Source organism: Hyperolius riggenbachi, chromosome 7, assembly GCF_040937935.1.
Source record: "Hyperolius riggenbachi isolate aHypRig1 chromosome 7, aHypRig1.pri, whole genome shotgun sequence".
Classification (NCBI taxonomy): domain Eukaryota; kingdom Metazoa; phylum Chordata; class Amphibia; order Anura; family Hyperoliidae; genus Hyperolius; species Hyperolius riggenbachi.
Genome location: NC_090652.1, coordinates 134,256,373 through 134,272,155, shown reverse-complemented (window position 1 = coordinate 134,272,155; position 15,783 = coordinate 134,256,373). Strand labels below are relative to the sequence as shown.

General features: G+C 49.7%; 1 long non-coding RNA gene across 1 annotated transcript in view; it reads left to right on the top strand.

Annotated features, from left to right (window-relative positions):
- LOC137524602 (uncharacterized) overlaps positions 1-15,783 on the top strand; it is a 59,781-nt gene that overhangs the window by 15,253 nt on the left and 28,745 nt on the right. The window contains exon 2 of the long non-coding RNA XR_011022731.1: positions 3,715-3,782. This is a non-coding gene — a long non-coding RNA (uncharacterized lncRNA). The remainder of the gene's footprint in view (positions 1-3,714; positions 3,783-15,783) is intronic.

Here is a 15,783-nt window from a genome sequence, read left to right as displayed (position 1 = left end):
CCTAAGACTAAAATCTTCGTTCAAACCCCCCCCCCGGTGACTGGGTACCCAGCTTGTCCATCCACCAGGCCTCCCGCCTCAAGAGGGTATTACCATAAGGTCTACCCTCCTGTCTTTGTGCCACCTCAATTGGCTGGCATTGTGTTTAAACTCCACGAAATGGCGTGCAAGCGGGGTTGCCCCGCTAATATCCATCTTCTCACTCATCTTTTTCTTAAGGCTCATTATATTGCTCCTGTGTTCATTCAATCTGGACTTCATTTCCCTTGTGGTTTGGCCCATATAGGCCAAACCACAAGGGCATTTAATGAGATAGACCACCCCCTTCGTATCGCACGTCGCAAAATCCTTTAGCGATATCGAAATACCTGTGCATGGGTGGCGTACCTCAGATCCCCTTATGACACTATTACAGTGCTGACAATGCAGACACGGGAATGTGCCAGTCTGTGGTGTGCCCAAAAATCTCTGTATTTTATACTTTACCGAAGATCCATAAAGACCTGCAACACCCACCAGGGTGGCCCATAGTGTCGGCAGTGGACTCCTTGTTGGAACCTTTGGGCATATTCATTGATTCATGGCTGCAGCCTATTGTAAGGGGAGATGTATATTGCTTGAAGGACACAACTTCATTTTTGAATATACTGGATCACATAGAGTGTAGTGATTTGGATTTGATGGTGACAATGGATGTGGTCAACTTATACAACAACATTATACATAGCGAAGCTCTCCAGTTGGTTCAGGATAGATTGAGGGCAGCAGCTTTTAGCAGGTTTTTGTATTTTTTTCCCAAGTATAATCTGACCTTTCTCTTTTCTTACTGATCATCATGAATAGCGCTTCAGCCTGGTAAGTGCTTTCTTCCAGTTGTGCCATCTCAGCTGCCGCACCAGCCTGGTGAGTGTTGCCCATCTTTACGCTGTGTAATCTCAGCTGCCACACTAGCTTGGTGAGTGCTGCCCATTCCACTGTGATCTAATACTAATCTAACCCCTCTCTTCTGACTAACACAAACCTCACTCCTCTCTTCTGCCCAACACTAATGTCACCCCTCTCTTCTGCCTAACACTAACCTCACCCCTGTCCTCTACCTAACACTAACCCCACCCCTCTCCTCTGCCTAACACTAACCTCACCCCTCTCCTCTGCCTAACACTAAACCCACCCCTCTCCTCTGCCTAACACTAACCTCACTCCTCTCCTTTGCCTAACGCTAACCTCACCTCTTTCCTTTGCCTAACACAAACCTCATTCATCTCTTCTGCTTAATACTATTGTCACCCCTCTCTACTGCCTAAAACTAACCTCATCCCTTTACTCTGCATAACATTATCGATGGACTAACATTATCGATGGACTGGTTGAACTCGATGGACGTATGTCTTTTTTCAACCAAAATAACTATGTAATAACTATTATCCTCACCCCTCTCCTCTGCCTAGCAGTAACCTCACGCCTCTCCTCTGCCTATCGCCAATCTTACCCCTCTCCTTTGCCTAACGCTAACCTCACCCCTCTTCTCTGCCTAACACTAACCTCACCCCTCTCCTTTGCCTTACACCAATCTCACCCTTTCCTCTGCCTAACGCTAACCTCACCTTGCTTCTCTGCCTAACACTAACCCCACCCCTCTCCTCTGCCTAACATTAACCTCACCCCTCTCCTATTTGTGTTCAGCAGATTTTGGTAGGTTTTTGTCTTTTTTTCCAAGTATGATTTGACCTTTCTCTTTTCTTACTGATCATCATGAATAGCGCTTCAGCCTGGTAAGTGCTTTCTTCCAGTTGTGCCATCTCAGCTGCTGCCTAACACTAATCTTACCCCTCTCCTATGCTTAAAGGGACACTTAAGCCAGAAATAAAAAATCATATTTACTTTCCTGGGGCTTCTACCAGCCCCCTCCAGCCGCCCTGTGCCCTCGCAGTCACTCACGGAGCCTCCGGTTCCCCGCTGCCAGCTAGTTTCATTTTCGCTTACAGGCCTGATAGGCCTGGCCACGCCTATTTTTCTTTGTGTTCCCGTCCACAATAGAGACCTTCGCCTGTGCAGGACGCTATTGAGGACGGGAACATAAAAAAGGACACGCATGGCCAGGCCTGCGCAGCGAAAACTAAACTAGCTGGAGGCGTGGGACCGGTGGCTTCGTGAGTGACTGTGAGGGCACGGGACAGCTGCAGGGGGCTGGTAGTGGCCCCAGGCAAGTTAAACTGATTTTTAATTTCTAGCTTGTGTCCCTAACAATAACTTCACATGCCTAACAATAACTTCACAGTTCCCCTTTGCCTAACACTAAAATTACCATTCTCCTGTGCCTACCACTAAACTTCCCCTCTCCTATGCCTGCCTAAAAATAATCTCCACCCTCTCCTCTACCTGAAACTAAACTCGCCTCTTTTTTCTTCCTAACATTTACCACCTCCCTCTCCTATGCCACTAACCTCATCGCCCTCCTCTGCCTAACACTAACCTCATCCCTCTCCTCTGCCTTACACTAACCATACTCCTCTCCTCTGCCTAACACTAACCTCCTGCCTCTTCTCTGTGTAACACTAGCCTCACCCCTCTCTTCTACCTAACACTAACCCTACCCCTCTGCTATGCCTAACACTAACCTCATCCCTCTCCTCTGCCTAAATCTAACCTCATCCCTCCCCTCTGCCTAACACTAACTTCCCCCTTCTCTTCTGCCTAACACTAACCTAACCCTTCTTCTCTGCCTAAAACTAACCTTACCCCGCCCCCCTGCCTAACACTAATCTCACCCCTCTCCGCTGCCTAACACTAACCTTACCCCTCCCTGCTGCCTAACACTAACCTCACCCCTCTCTGCTGCCTAACACTAACCTCACTTCTCTCTTCTGCCTAACACTAACCTCACCCCTCTCCTATTTGAGTTCAGCAGCTTTTGGTATGTTTCTAGCCCGTCCTTTTTTCCAAGTGTGATCAGCACTTCCTATTTTCCCACAGTTGATCATGAATAGCGCTTCAGCCTGGTGAGTGCTGCCCATCTTCCATTTGTGCCACCTCACCTGCCGCACCAGCCTGGTGAGTGCTGCCCATCTTCCATTTGTGCCACCTCACCTGCCGCACCAGCCTGGTGAGTGTTGCACATCTTTCTGCTGTGGAAACTCAGCTGCTGCACCTGCCTGGAGAGTGCTGCCCATCCCACTGTGCCATCTCAGCTGCCGAATCAGTCTGGTGAGTGCTGCACATCTTCCTCTGCCTAACACTAACCTTACCCCTCTCCTATGCCTAACACTAATCCCCCCCCTTCCTTGCCTAACACTAACCTACCCCTCTCCTCTGCCTAATAATTATTTCCACCCTCTCCTCTGCCTAAAACTTACCTCACTCCTTTCTTCTTCCTAACACTTACCACCCCCTCTCCTATCCCAAGCACTAACCTCACCCCTATCCTCTTCTTAACACTAATCTCCCCCTCTCCTCCCATCCCACTGTTCCATCTCAGCTGCCGCACCAGCCTGGTGAGTGCTGAACATCTTCCTGTTGAGCCATTTCCTCTTGAGCCATTTCCTCACATACCTAACACAAACCTCACCCCTTTCCTATGCCTATCACTAACCTTATCCTTCTTCTCTGCCCAAGACTAACCTCATCCATCTCCTATTTGAGTTTGGAAGCTTTTGGACTAGTGTATTTTTTTCCAAGTGTGATCTGATCTTTTTTTCCCACTGCATTTTCCCACAGGTCATCATTCAGCCTGGTAAGTGCTGGATATCTTTCTGCTGTGCAATATCAGCTGCCGCACCAGCCTGGTGAGTACTGCCCATCTTCCTCTGCCTAACACTAACCTCACCCCTCTCCTATGCTTAACACTAATTCTCCCCCTCCCCTGCCTAACACTAACCTCTCCTCTGCCTAACAATAATTTCCACCCTCTCCTTTGCCTAAAATTAACCTTCCCCTTTCCTCAGCCTAAAACCACCCTCCCCCTCTCCCATTTCCAACACTAACCTCACTCCTGTGGTCTGCCTAACACTAACCTTGCTTCTCCTCTGGCTAACATTTACCTCACCTTCACCTCTGCATAACTAACCTCCCCTTCTCCTGTGCCTAACAATAATCTCTAACCCTTCTCTTCTGCTTATCACTAACCTCACCACTCTCCTCTGCCTAACACTAATCTTACCCCTCTCCTCTGCCTAACAGTAACCTCACCCCTCTCCTATGCCTAACAATAATCTCCCCCTCTACTCTGCCTAACACTAACCTCACCCATCTCCTCTGCCTAACACTAACCTCACCCCTCTCCTCTGCCTTACACTATCCTTACCCTTCTCCTCTGCCTAACACTAACCTGACCCTTCTCCACTGCCTAACACCAACCTGACCCCACTACTCTGCCTAACACCAACCTCACCGCTCTCTGCCTAACAATAACCTCAACCCTCTCCTCTGCCTAACACTAATTCCACCTCTCTCCTTTGCCTAACACAAACTCCACCCCTCTCCCTTGCCTAACTAACTAACTAACCTCCCCCTGTCCGATGCCTGGTAGTCTGGTAGCTGCAGTCAACAAGCCTATGGAGGGATATCAGCAGTACTGAACTGCACAAGAGAAGATGTGGTGGCAGCGTGCTTCCATAAGAAGCAAAGCTTGAAGTGATTTTACTACTACTAACTAGGGATGATCAATGAGATGCAAATTGTTCCGAAATCATGCACATTTGTATGCCAATATTTGCAGCTTGAGAAAGGACCAATCAGTTTAAACCTGGGTTTAAATTAACTGGTCCATTTTCAAACTGCATACATTTGCATAAAAATTTGCATCAACTCGGAAGAATTTGCATATCTGTGATCATCCTTACTACTAACACGTCCCTTTACATGGAATTCTGCCGATGTCCTGACAATTTCTGCTCTGTGTCAAAAATAGCGTCTCCCAAGACTGCACATGTGCAGCTCACAGGAGGTGGTGGAGCCATTAGATTTTGCTGCCCCCATTTTCAATATTTGAGTTTGGCAGCTTTTGGTAGGTGTTTGGCGTGTATCTTTTTTTTTTCCAAGTGTGATCTGACCTTCCTATTTTCCCAGTGCAGGATCATCTCGACACCTAACACTAACCTCACCCCTCTCTTATGCCTTAAACCAACCTCACTCCTCTTCTCAGCCTAACACTAACCTCACCCCTCTCCTCTGCCTATCACTAACCTCACCCCGCTCTTCTACCTAATACTAACCTCACCCCTATCCTTTGCCTCACACCAACCTTACCCCTCTCCTCTGCCTAACACTAACCCCACCCCTCTCCTCTGCCTAACACTAACCTTACCCCTCTCCTCTGCCTAACACTAATCTTACCCCTCTCCTCTATCACTAACCTCACCCTTCTCTTCGGCCTATCACTAACCTTACCCCGCTCTTCTACCTAATACTAACCTCACCCCTCTCCTCTGCCTAACACTTACCTCACCCCTCTCCTCTGCCTAACATTAACTTTACCCCTCTCCTCTGCCTAACACAAACCTCACCCCTCTACTCTGCCTAACACTAACCTCACCCCTCTCCTCTGCCTAATACTAACCTCACCCTTCTCTTATGCCTAAAACCAACCTCACTCCTCTTCTCAGCCTAACACTAACCTCACCCCTCTCCTCTGCCTATCACTAACCTCACCCTTCTCTTCGGCCTATCACTAACCTTACCCCGCTCTTCTACCTAATACTTCCTCTCCTCTGACTAACAGTAACCGCACCCCTCTCCTACGCCTAACAATAATCTCCCCCTCTACTCTGCCTAACGCTAACCTCACCCCTCTCCTCTGCCTAACACTAACCTCACCCCTCTCCTCTGCCTAACACTAACCTCATCCTCTCCTCTGCCTAACGCTAACCTCACCCTTCTCTTCTGCCTATCACTAACCTCACCCTTCTCCTTTGTCTAGCACTAACCTCACCCCTCTCCTCTGCCTAACACTAACCTCACCCCTCTCCTCTGCCTAACACTAACCTCATCCTCTCCTCTGCCTAACGCTAACCTCACCCTTCTCTTCTGCTTATCACTAACCTCACCCTTCTCTTTGGCCTATCACTAACCTTCCCCTGCTCTTCTACCTAATACTAACCTCACCCTTCTCCTTTGTCTAGCACAAACCTCACCCTTCTCCTCTGCCTAACACTAACCTCACCTCTCTCCTCTGCCTAACACTAACCTCACCGCTCTCCTCTACCTATCCCTAACCTCACCCTTCTCTTCTGCCTAACACTAACCTCACCCCTCTCCTCTGCCTGACACTAACCTCACCCCCCTCCTCTGCCTAACACTAACATCACCCCCCTCCTCTGCCTATCCCTAACCTCACCCTTGTCTTCTGCCTAACACTAACATCGCCCCTCTCCTCTGCCTAACACTAACCTCACCCCTCTCCTCTGCCTAACACTAACATCACCTTCTCCTCTGCCTAACACTATCCTCACCCCTCTCCGCTGCCTAACAATAACCACACCCCTTTCTTCTGCCCAACACTAACCTCACCCCTCTCTTCTGCCTAACATTAACCTCACCCCTCTCTTCTGCCTAACACCAACCTCACCTCTCTCCTCTGCCTAACACCAACCTCACCCCTCTCCTCTGCCTAACACCAACCTCACCCATCTACTGTGCCTAACACCACCTCACCCCTCTCCTTAGCCGAACACTAACCTCACCCCTCTCCTCTACCTTACACTAATATCACCCCTCTTCTCTCCCTAACACTAACCTCACCCCTCTCTTCTGCCTAACACTAACATCAACCCTTTCCTCTGCCTAACACTAACCTTACCCTTCTCTTCTGCTTAACACTAACCTTAGCCCTCTCCTCTGCCCAACACTAACCTCACCCCTCTCCTCTGCCAAACATGAACCTCACCCCTCTCCTCTGCCTAACACTAACCTCACCCCTCTCCTCTGCCAAACACTAACCTCACCCCTCTCCTCTGCCTAAAACTAACCTTACCCCTCTCCTCTGCCTAACACTTACCTCACCCCTCTCCTCTGCCCAACACTAACCTCACCCTATCCTCTGCCTATCATTAATCTCACCACTCTCCTCTGCATAACATAAACCTCACCCCTCTTCTCTCCCTAACACTAACCTCACCCCTCTCTTCTGCCTAACACTAACATCAACCCTTTCCTCTGCCTAACACTAACCTTACCCTTCTCTTCTGCTTAACACTAACCTTAGCCCTCTCCTCTGCCCAACACTAACCTCACCCCTCTCCTCTGCCAAACATGAACCTCACCCCTCTCCTCTGCCTAACACTAACCTCACCCCTCTCCTCTGCCAAAAACTAACCTCACCCCTCTCCTCTGCCTAACACTTACCTCACCCCTCTCCTCTGCCCAACACTAACCTCACCCTATCCTCTGCCTATCATTAATCTCACCACTCTCCTCTGCATAACATAAACCTCACCAATCTCCTCTGCCTAACACTAACCTCACCACTTTCCTCTGCCTAACAATAACCTCACCCTCTCCTCTGCCTAACACTAATTCCACCTCTCTCCTTTGCCTAACACAAACTCCACCCCTCTCCCTTGCCTAACTAACTAACTAACCTCCCCCTGTCCGATGCCTGGTAGTCTGGTAGCTGCAGTCAACAAGCCTATGGAGGGATATCAGCAGTACTGAACTGCACAAGAGAAGATGTGGTGGCAGCGTGCTTCCATAAGAAGCAAAGCTTGAAGTGATTTTACTACTACTAACTAGGGATGATCAATGAGATGCAAATTGTTCCGAAATCATGCACATTTGTATGCCAATATTTGCAGCTTGAGAAAGGACCAATCAGTTTAAACCTGGGTTTAAATTAACTGGTCCATTTTCAAACTGCATACATTTGCATAAAAATTTGCATCAACTCGGAAGAATTTGCATATCTGTGATCATCCTTACTACTAACACGTCCCTTTACATGGAATTCTGCCGATGTCCTGACAATTTCTGCTCTGTGTCAAAAATAGCGTCTCCCAAGACTGCACATGTGCAGCTCACAGGAGGTGGTGAAGCCATTAGATTTTGCTGCCCCCATTTTCAATATTTGAGTTTGGCAGCTTTTGGTAGGTGTTTGGCGTGTATCTTTTTTTTTTCCAAGTGTGATCTGACCTTCCTATTTTCCCAGTGCAGGATCATCTCGACACCTAACACTAACCTCACCCCTCTCTTATGCCTTAAACCAACCTCACTCCTCTTCTCAGCCTAACACTAACCTCACCCCTCTCCTCTGCCTATCACTAACCTCACCCCGCTCTTCTACCTAATACTAACCTCACCCCTATCCTTTGCCTCACACCAACCTTACCCCTCTCCTCTGCCTAACACTAACCCCACCCCTCTCCTCTGCCTAACACTAACCTTACCCCTCTCCTCTGCCTAACACTAATCTTACCCCTCTCCTCTATCACTAACCTCACCCTTCTCTTCGGCCTATCACTAACCTTACCCCGCTCTTCTACCTAATACTAACCTCACCCCTCTCCTCTGCCTAACACTTACCTCACCCCTCTCCTCTGCCTAACATTAACTTTACCCCTCTCCTCTGCCTAACACAAACCTCACCCCTCTCCTCTGCCTAATACTAACCTCACCCTTCTCTTATGCCTAAAACCAACCTCACTCCTCTTCTCAGCCTAACACTAACCTCACCCCTCTCCTCTGCCTATCACTAACCTCACCCTTCTCTTCGGCCTATCACTAACCTTACCCCGCTCTTCTACCTAATACTTCCTCTCCTCTGACTAACAGTAACCGCACCCCTCTCCTACGCCTAACAATAATCTCCCCCTCTACTCTGCCTAACGCTAACCTCACCCCTCTCCTCTGCCTAACACTAACCTCACCCCTCTCCTCTGCCTAACACTAACCTCATCCTCTCCTCTGCCTAACGCTAACCTCACCCTTCTCTTCTGCCTATCACTAACCTCACCCTTCTCCTTTGTCTAGCACTAACCTCACCCCTCTCCTCTGCCTAACACTAACCTCACCCCTCTCCTCTGCCTAACACTAACCTCATCCTCTCCTCTGCCTAACGCTAACCTCACCCTTCTCTTCTGCTTATCACTAACCTCACCCTTCTCTTTGGCCTATCACTAACCTTCCCCTGCTCTTCTACCTAATACTAACCTCACCCTTCTCCTTTGTCTAGCACAAACCTCACCCTTCTCCTCTGCCTAACACTAACCTCACCTCTCTCCTCTGCCTAACACTAACCTCACCGCTCTCCTCTACCTATCCCTAACCTCACCCTTCTCTTCTGCCTAACACTAACCTCACCCCTCTCCTCTGCCTGACACTAACCTCACCCCCCTCCTCTGCCTAACACTAACATCACCCCCCTCCTCTGCCTATCCCTAACCTCACCCTTGTCTTCTGCCTAACACTAACATCGCCCCTCTCCTCTGCCTAACACTAACCTCACCCCTCTCCTCTGCCTAACACTAACATCACCTTCTCCTCTGCCTAACACTATCCTCACCCCTCTCTGCTGCCTAACAATAACCACACCCCTTTCTTCTGCCGAACACTAACCTCACCCCTCTCTTCTGCCTAACATTAACCTCACCCCTCTCTTCTGCCTAACACCAACCTCACCTCTCTCCTCTGCCTAACACCAACCTCACCCCTCTCCTCTGCCTAACACCAACCTCACCCATCTACTGTGCCTAACACCACCTCACCCCTCTCCTTAGCCGAACACTAACCTCACCCCTCTCCTCTACCTAACACTAATATCACCCCTCTTCTCTCCCTAACACTAACCTCACCCCTCTCTTCTGCCTAACACTAACATCAACCCTTTCCTCTGCCTAACACTAACCTTACCCTTCTCTTCTGCTTAACACTAACCTTAGCCCTCTCCTCTGCCCAACACTAACCTCACCCCTCTCCTCTGCCAAACATGAACCTCACCCCTCTCCTCTGCCTAACACTAACCTCACCCCTCTCCTCTGCCAAACACTAACCTCACCCCTCTCCTCTGCCTAAAACTAACCTTACCCCTCTCCTCTGCCTAACACTTACCTCACCCCTCTCCTCTGCCCAACACTAACCTCACCCTATCCTCTGCCTATCATTAATCTCACCACTCTCCTCTGCATAACATAAACCTCACCCCTCTTCTCTCCCTAACACTAACCTCACCCCTCTCTTCTGCCTAACACTAACATCAACCCTTTCCTCTGCCTAACACTAACCTTACCCTTCTCTTCTGCTTAACACTAACCTTAGCCCTCTCCTCTGCCCAACACTAACCTCACCCCTCTCCTCTGCCAAACATGAACCTCACCCCTCTCCTCTGCCTAACACTAACCTCACCCCTCTCCTCTGCCAAAAACTAACCTCACCCCTCTCCTCTGCCTAACACTTACCTCACCCCTCTCCTCTGCCCAACACTAACCTCACCCTATCCTCTGCCTATCATTAATCTCACCACTCTCCTCTGCATAACATAAACCTCACCAATCTCCTCTGCCTAGCACTAACCTCACCCCTCTCCTCTGTCGAACACTAACATCACCCCTCTCCTCTGCCCAACACTAACATCACCCCTCTCCTCTGCCCAACACTAACCTCACCACTTTCCTCTGCCTAACACTAACCTCACCACTTTCCTCTGCCTAACAATAACCTCACCCTCTCCTCTGCCTAACACTATCCTCACCCCTCTCCTCTGCCTAACACTATCCTCACCTTTCTCCTCTGCCTAACACTATCCTCACCCCTCACCTCTGCCTAACAATAACCTCACCCCCTTCTTCTGCCTAACACTAATCTTACCCCTCTCCTCTATCACTAACCTCACCCTTCTCTTCGGCCTATCACTAACCTTACCCTGCTCTTCTACCTAATACTAACCTCACCCCTCTCCTCTGCCTAACACTTACCTCACCCCTCTCCTCTGCCTAACATTAACCTCACCCCTCTACTCTGCCTAACACTGACCTCACCCCTCTCCTCTGCCTAATACTAACCTCACCCTTCTCTTATGCCTAAAACCAACCTCACTCCTCTTCTCAGCCTAACACTAACCTCACCCCTCTCCTCTGCCTATCACTAACCTCACCCTTCTCTTCGGCCTATCCAAATCCAAAAAAGCTTTATTGGCAGGACCAAATACATTTAGCATTGCCAAAGCAAAACAAGACAAAACATTAACATGGGGGGGGGGGGGGTTTGTGGGAATAGGGAAGGATATAGGGAGTTGGGGTATATAGTCCATAGGTGTGTGGATGATGTAAGGGGCAGCATGGGGGACTGGGATATACAGTCCATAGGGGGGTATTGGGGGGGAATACAGTCCATGTGGTATCATGTTCCTCTCAGTTGGTGGCAGGCTGTGACATATCGGGCAGCTATTTGCACGGTTGTTTCCTCCTCCCCCAGTAGGATGTAGAGTTTCCGCTCCTCATCTGTGGAGGTAAAATCCTGGATGTGGGCGGAGAGTCTCTGGAAGTGGGCGGTCCTCACAGGTGCATATTTGCTGCAGTGTAGCAGGAAGTGGGCCTCATCCTCCAAGACCTCCTGGTCGCATTGTCTGCACAGTCTCTCCTCCCGGGGCTTCCATGTCTGTCTGTGCCGCCCTGTCTCTATCTCCAGGCTGTGGGCACTCAGACGGTACAAACTCAAGACCTGTCTGTCTTTGTGGTGATGTAGCCTCCCCAGATATGGAGCCATTGTGTACTCCCTCTGTAGTGATTGATAGACAGCGAGTTTCTTGGAATTCTTTATGTCACTTCTCCATTCCTCTATGTATCGTTCCTTGCAGCTTTCTATAGTCTGTTTTATTTGGGCTTTTGTCAGCCTGTGTTGGTGGCCTTGGCTAGGCTGGCTGCTGATGCTTTGCTTGAGAGCGCGTGGTATGGCCTCGCCCCCCTGGCTCAGTGAGGCTTTATGGTGGTAAGTGCTGGGGTTGCTGCTCTGTATATGCGCCCAGTATGAGAGTGCCCTCTGCTGGATAGTAAGCCATAGTGGGAACCTGCCTAGCTCTGCCCGGCAAGCTGAGTTTGAAGTGCTTCGATGGACTTGGAGGAGATACTTGCAGAACTCTAGATGGAAGATTTCTGTTGGGCTGGAGTCCCATTTTGATTGGTCAGGGTAGGTGACCGGGCCCCATACCTCACTGCTATAGAGCAGGATTGGGGTGATGATGCTGTCGAATATCTTTGCCCACACTCTCACTGGTGGTTTTAGGTGGTAAAGCTGTCTTCTGATGGCATAAAATGTTCTGCGGGCTTTGTCTTTCAGGGCCTGTACTGCTGGTTTAAAGCTTCCTGATTGGTTGATCTCCAGCCCCAGGTAGGTGTAGCTGTTAGTGGACACCAGTGGGGAGCCATTTAATATAAATGAGGAGGTAGGGGTTTTATTTCCATTCTTCCTCTGGAACACCATCACTTTTGTCTTCTTTGGGTTGATGGGCAGTGCCCATGTGGTACAGAAAGTCTCCAATACTGACAGGCTGTCCTGTAGTCCTTTCTCTGTTGGGGAGAGCAGCACAAGGTCATCTGCCATACAGCAGGAACTTCACCTCACGGTCATGCAGGAGGAGGCCTGGAGCTGGGAAGGATTCCAGGGCTACAGCCAGTTGGTTAATGTATATGTTAAAGAGTGTTGGGCTCAGACTGCAGCCCTGCCTGACTCCTCGACCCTGCTTGAAGAACGCACTTCTCTTCCCATCTACTTTCACACTGCATTGGTTCCCAGTATATGAACTCTTGATGACATCATAGGTTTTTCCTCCTATTCCACTCTCTAGGAGTTTTAGGAAAAGGCCTGGGTGCCACACTGAGTCAAACGCCTTCTTAAAATCAACAAAGCAAGCGTGTATTTTGCCACGTGAGTTGTGGACATGGGTCTTGATGAGGCTGTGCAGTGTGTAGATGTGGTCGGTTGTGCGGTGGTTTGGCATGAACCCGGCTTGGCTTTTGCTGAGTACGTCCTGCTGTGTGAGGAAGGAGAGGATCCTCTTATTGATGATGCTGTTAAACAGTTTCCCCAGTGTGCTGCTGACACAGATTCCTCTGTAGTTTGCTGGATCATATCTGTCTCCATTCTTGTAGATGGGTGTTATGAGGCCTTCACTCCAGGCCTGAGGAAAGGAGCCCGCCCTCAGGATAAGGTTGAATAGTCTTGCGAGTGCCTCATGTATGTCCGGGGGGCTGTATTTGATCATCTCTGGCAGGATGCCATCGGTACCGCTAGCCTTCTTACATTTTATCAGCTTTGTTCTTTCTCTTATTTCCTGCACCGTGATTGGTGTATCCAGAGGGTTTTGAAAGTCCTTGATTGTCTCCTCCATGTCCTTCAGTTTTGCGGCTATTTGTTTCTGCTCCAGGGTTTGGGCATTTTCTGGGATGTCTTTGTAGAGGTTCCTGAAGTAGTGGAGCCAGATGTGGCCATTTTGGATATGAAGAGGGCTTTTTTTAGGCTTTGCACCGATATGGTTCCAGGTCTCCCAGAATGAGTTGTCTTGGAGGGAGTCCTCCAGCTGTTGGAGTTTGTGGGAGATGTGGCTCTGTTTTTTCTGCCTGAGGGTGTCTTTGTATTGTCTCTGTAGGTGGTCATGGGTTTCCCTTAGGTCTCGGTTGTTGGGGTCTCTGTGTTTTTGGTTAGAGGCTGCCCTTAGCGAATTACGTAGAGCCTTGCATTCACTGTCAAACCATTTTTGGGACTGTTTATTTGTGGATCTCTTGAAGTTGGTCTGCTTGAGGCCTGCTTGTACTGCCATGGTATGTAGGATGTTACTGAAGTCCTTCACTGCATGGCTGACACCTTGTTGGTTTGGTTCATATGGGTTGTTATAAAAGTTTGTCAGCAGTTCTTGGATTTTGGCAGTTTTGGTCATGTTGGTGTATTCGGTGGCAGACTGTTTGGGCCATTTGAGGGGTGGTGGCAGCTTGTAGAGACCGGTCTGATGAGGCTGCTGTGTGGTTGGTTTGTCGGTGGATTTCAGGTACAGCAGGATTTGGCTGTGGTCTGACAGGTGTGTTTCAGGGGTGACTATGAGGGCATTGATGTTTATGGGATCTGTGTCTGTGACAGCATAATCTACCACACTGCTGCCTACGTGTGAGTAGGTTGGTGTTAGGCAGAAGAGAGGGGTGAGGTTAATGTTAGCCTTACCCCGCTCTTCTACCTAATACTTCCTCTCCTCTGACTAACAGTAACCGCACCCTCTCCTATGCCTAACAATAATCTCCCCCTCTACTCTGCCTAACGCTAACCTCACCCCTCTCCTCTGCCTAACACTAACCTCACCCCTCTCCTCTGCCTAACACTAACCTCATCCTCTCCTCTGCCTAACGCTAACCTCACCCTTCTCTTCTGCCTATCACTAACCTCACCCTTCTACTTTGTCTAGCACTAACCTCACCCCTCTCCTCTGCCTAACACTAACCTCACCCCTCTCCTCTGCCTAACACTAACCTCATCCTCTCCTCTGCCTAACGCTAACCTCACCCTTCTCTTCTGCCTATCACTAACCTCACCCTTCTACTTTGTCTAGCACTAACCTCACCCCTCTCCTCTGCCTAACACTAACCTCACCCCTCTCCTCTGCCTAACACTAACCTCATCCTCTCCTCTGCCTAACGCTAACCTCACCCTTCTCTTCTGCCTATCACTAACCTCACCCTTCTCTTTGGCCTATCGCTAACCTTCCCCTGCTCTTCTACCTAATACTAACCTCACCCTTCTCCTTTGTCTAGCACAAACCTCACCCCTCTCCTCTGCCTAACACTAACCTCACCTCTCTCCTCTGCCTAACACTAACCTCACCGCTCTCCTCTACCTATCCCTAACCTCACCCTTCTCTTCTGCCTAACACTAACCTCACCCCTCTCCTCTGCCTAACACTAACCTCACCCCCCTCCTCTGCCTAACACTAACATCACCCCCCTCCTCTGCCTATCCCTAACCTCACCCTTGTCTTCTGCCTAACACTAACATCGCCCCTCTCCTCTGCCTAACACTAACCTCACCCCTCTCCTCTGCCTAACACTAACATCACCTTCTCCTCTGCCTAACACTATCCTCACCCCTCTCCGCTGCCTAACAATAACCACACCCCTTTCTTCTGCCCAACACTAACCTCACCCCTCTCTTCTGCCTAACATTAACCTCACCCCTCTCTTCTGCCTAACACCAACCTCACCCCTCTCCTCTGCCTAACACCAACCTCACCCCTCTCCTCTGCCTAACACCAACCTCACCCATCTACTGTGCCTAACACCACCTCACCCCTCTCCTTAGCCGAACACTAACCTCACCCCTCTCCTCTACCTTACACTAATATCACCCCTCTTCTCTCCCTAACACTAACCTCACCCCTCTCTTCTGCCTAACACTAACATCAACCCTTTCCTCTGCCTAACACTAACCTTACCCTTCTCGTCTGCTTAACACTAACCTTAGCCCTCTCCTCTGCCCAACACTAACCTCACCCCTCTCCTCTGCCAAACACGAACCTCACCCCTCTCCTCTGCCTAACACTAACCTTACCCCTCTCCTCTGCCCAACACTAACCTCACCCCTCTCCTCTGCCAAACACTAACCTCACCCCTCTCCTCTGCCTAAAACTAACCTTACCCCTCTCCTCTGCCTAACACGAACCTCACCCCTCTCCTCTGCCAAACACTAACTTCACCCCTCTCCTCTGCCTAAAACTAACCTCACCCCTCTCCTCTGCCAAACACGAACCTCACCCCTCTCCTCTGCCTAACACTTACCTCACCCCTCTCCTCTGCCCAACACTAACCTCACCCTATCCTCTGC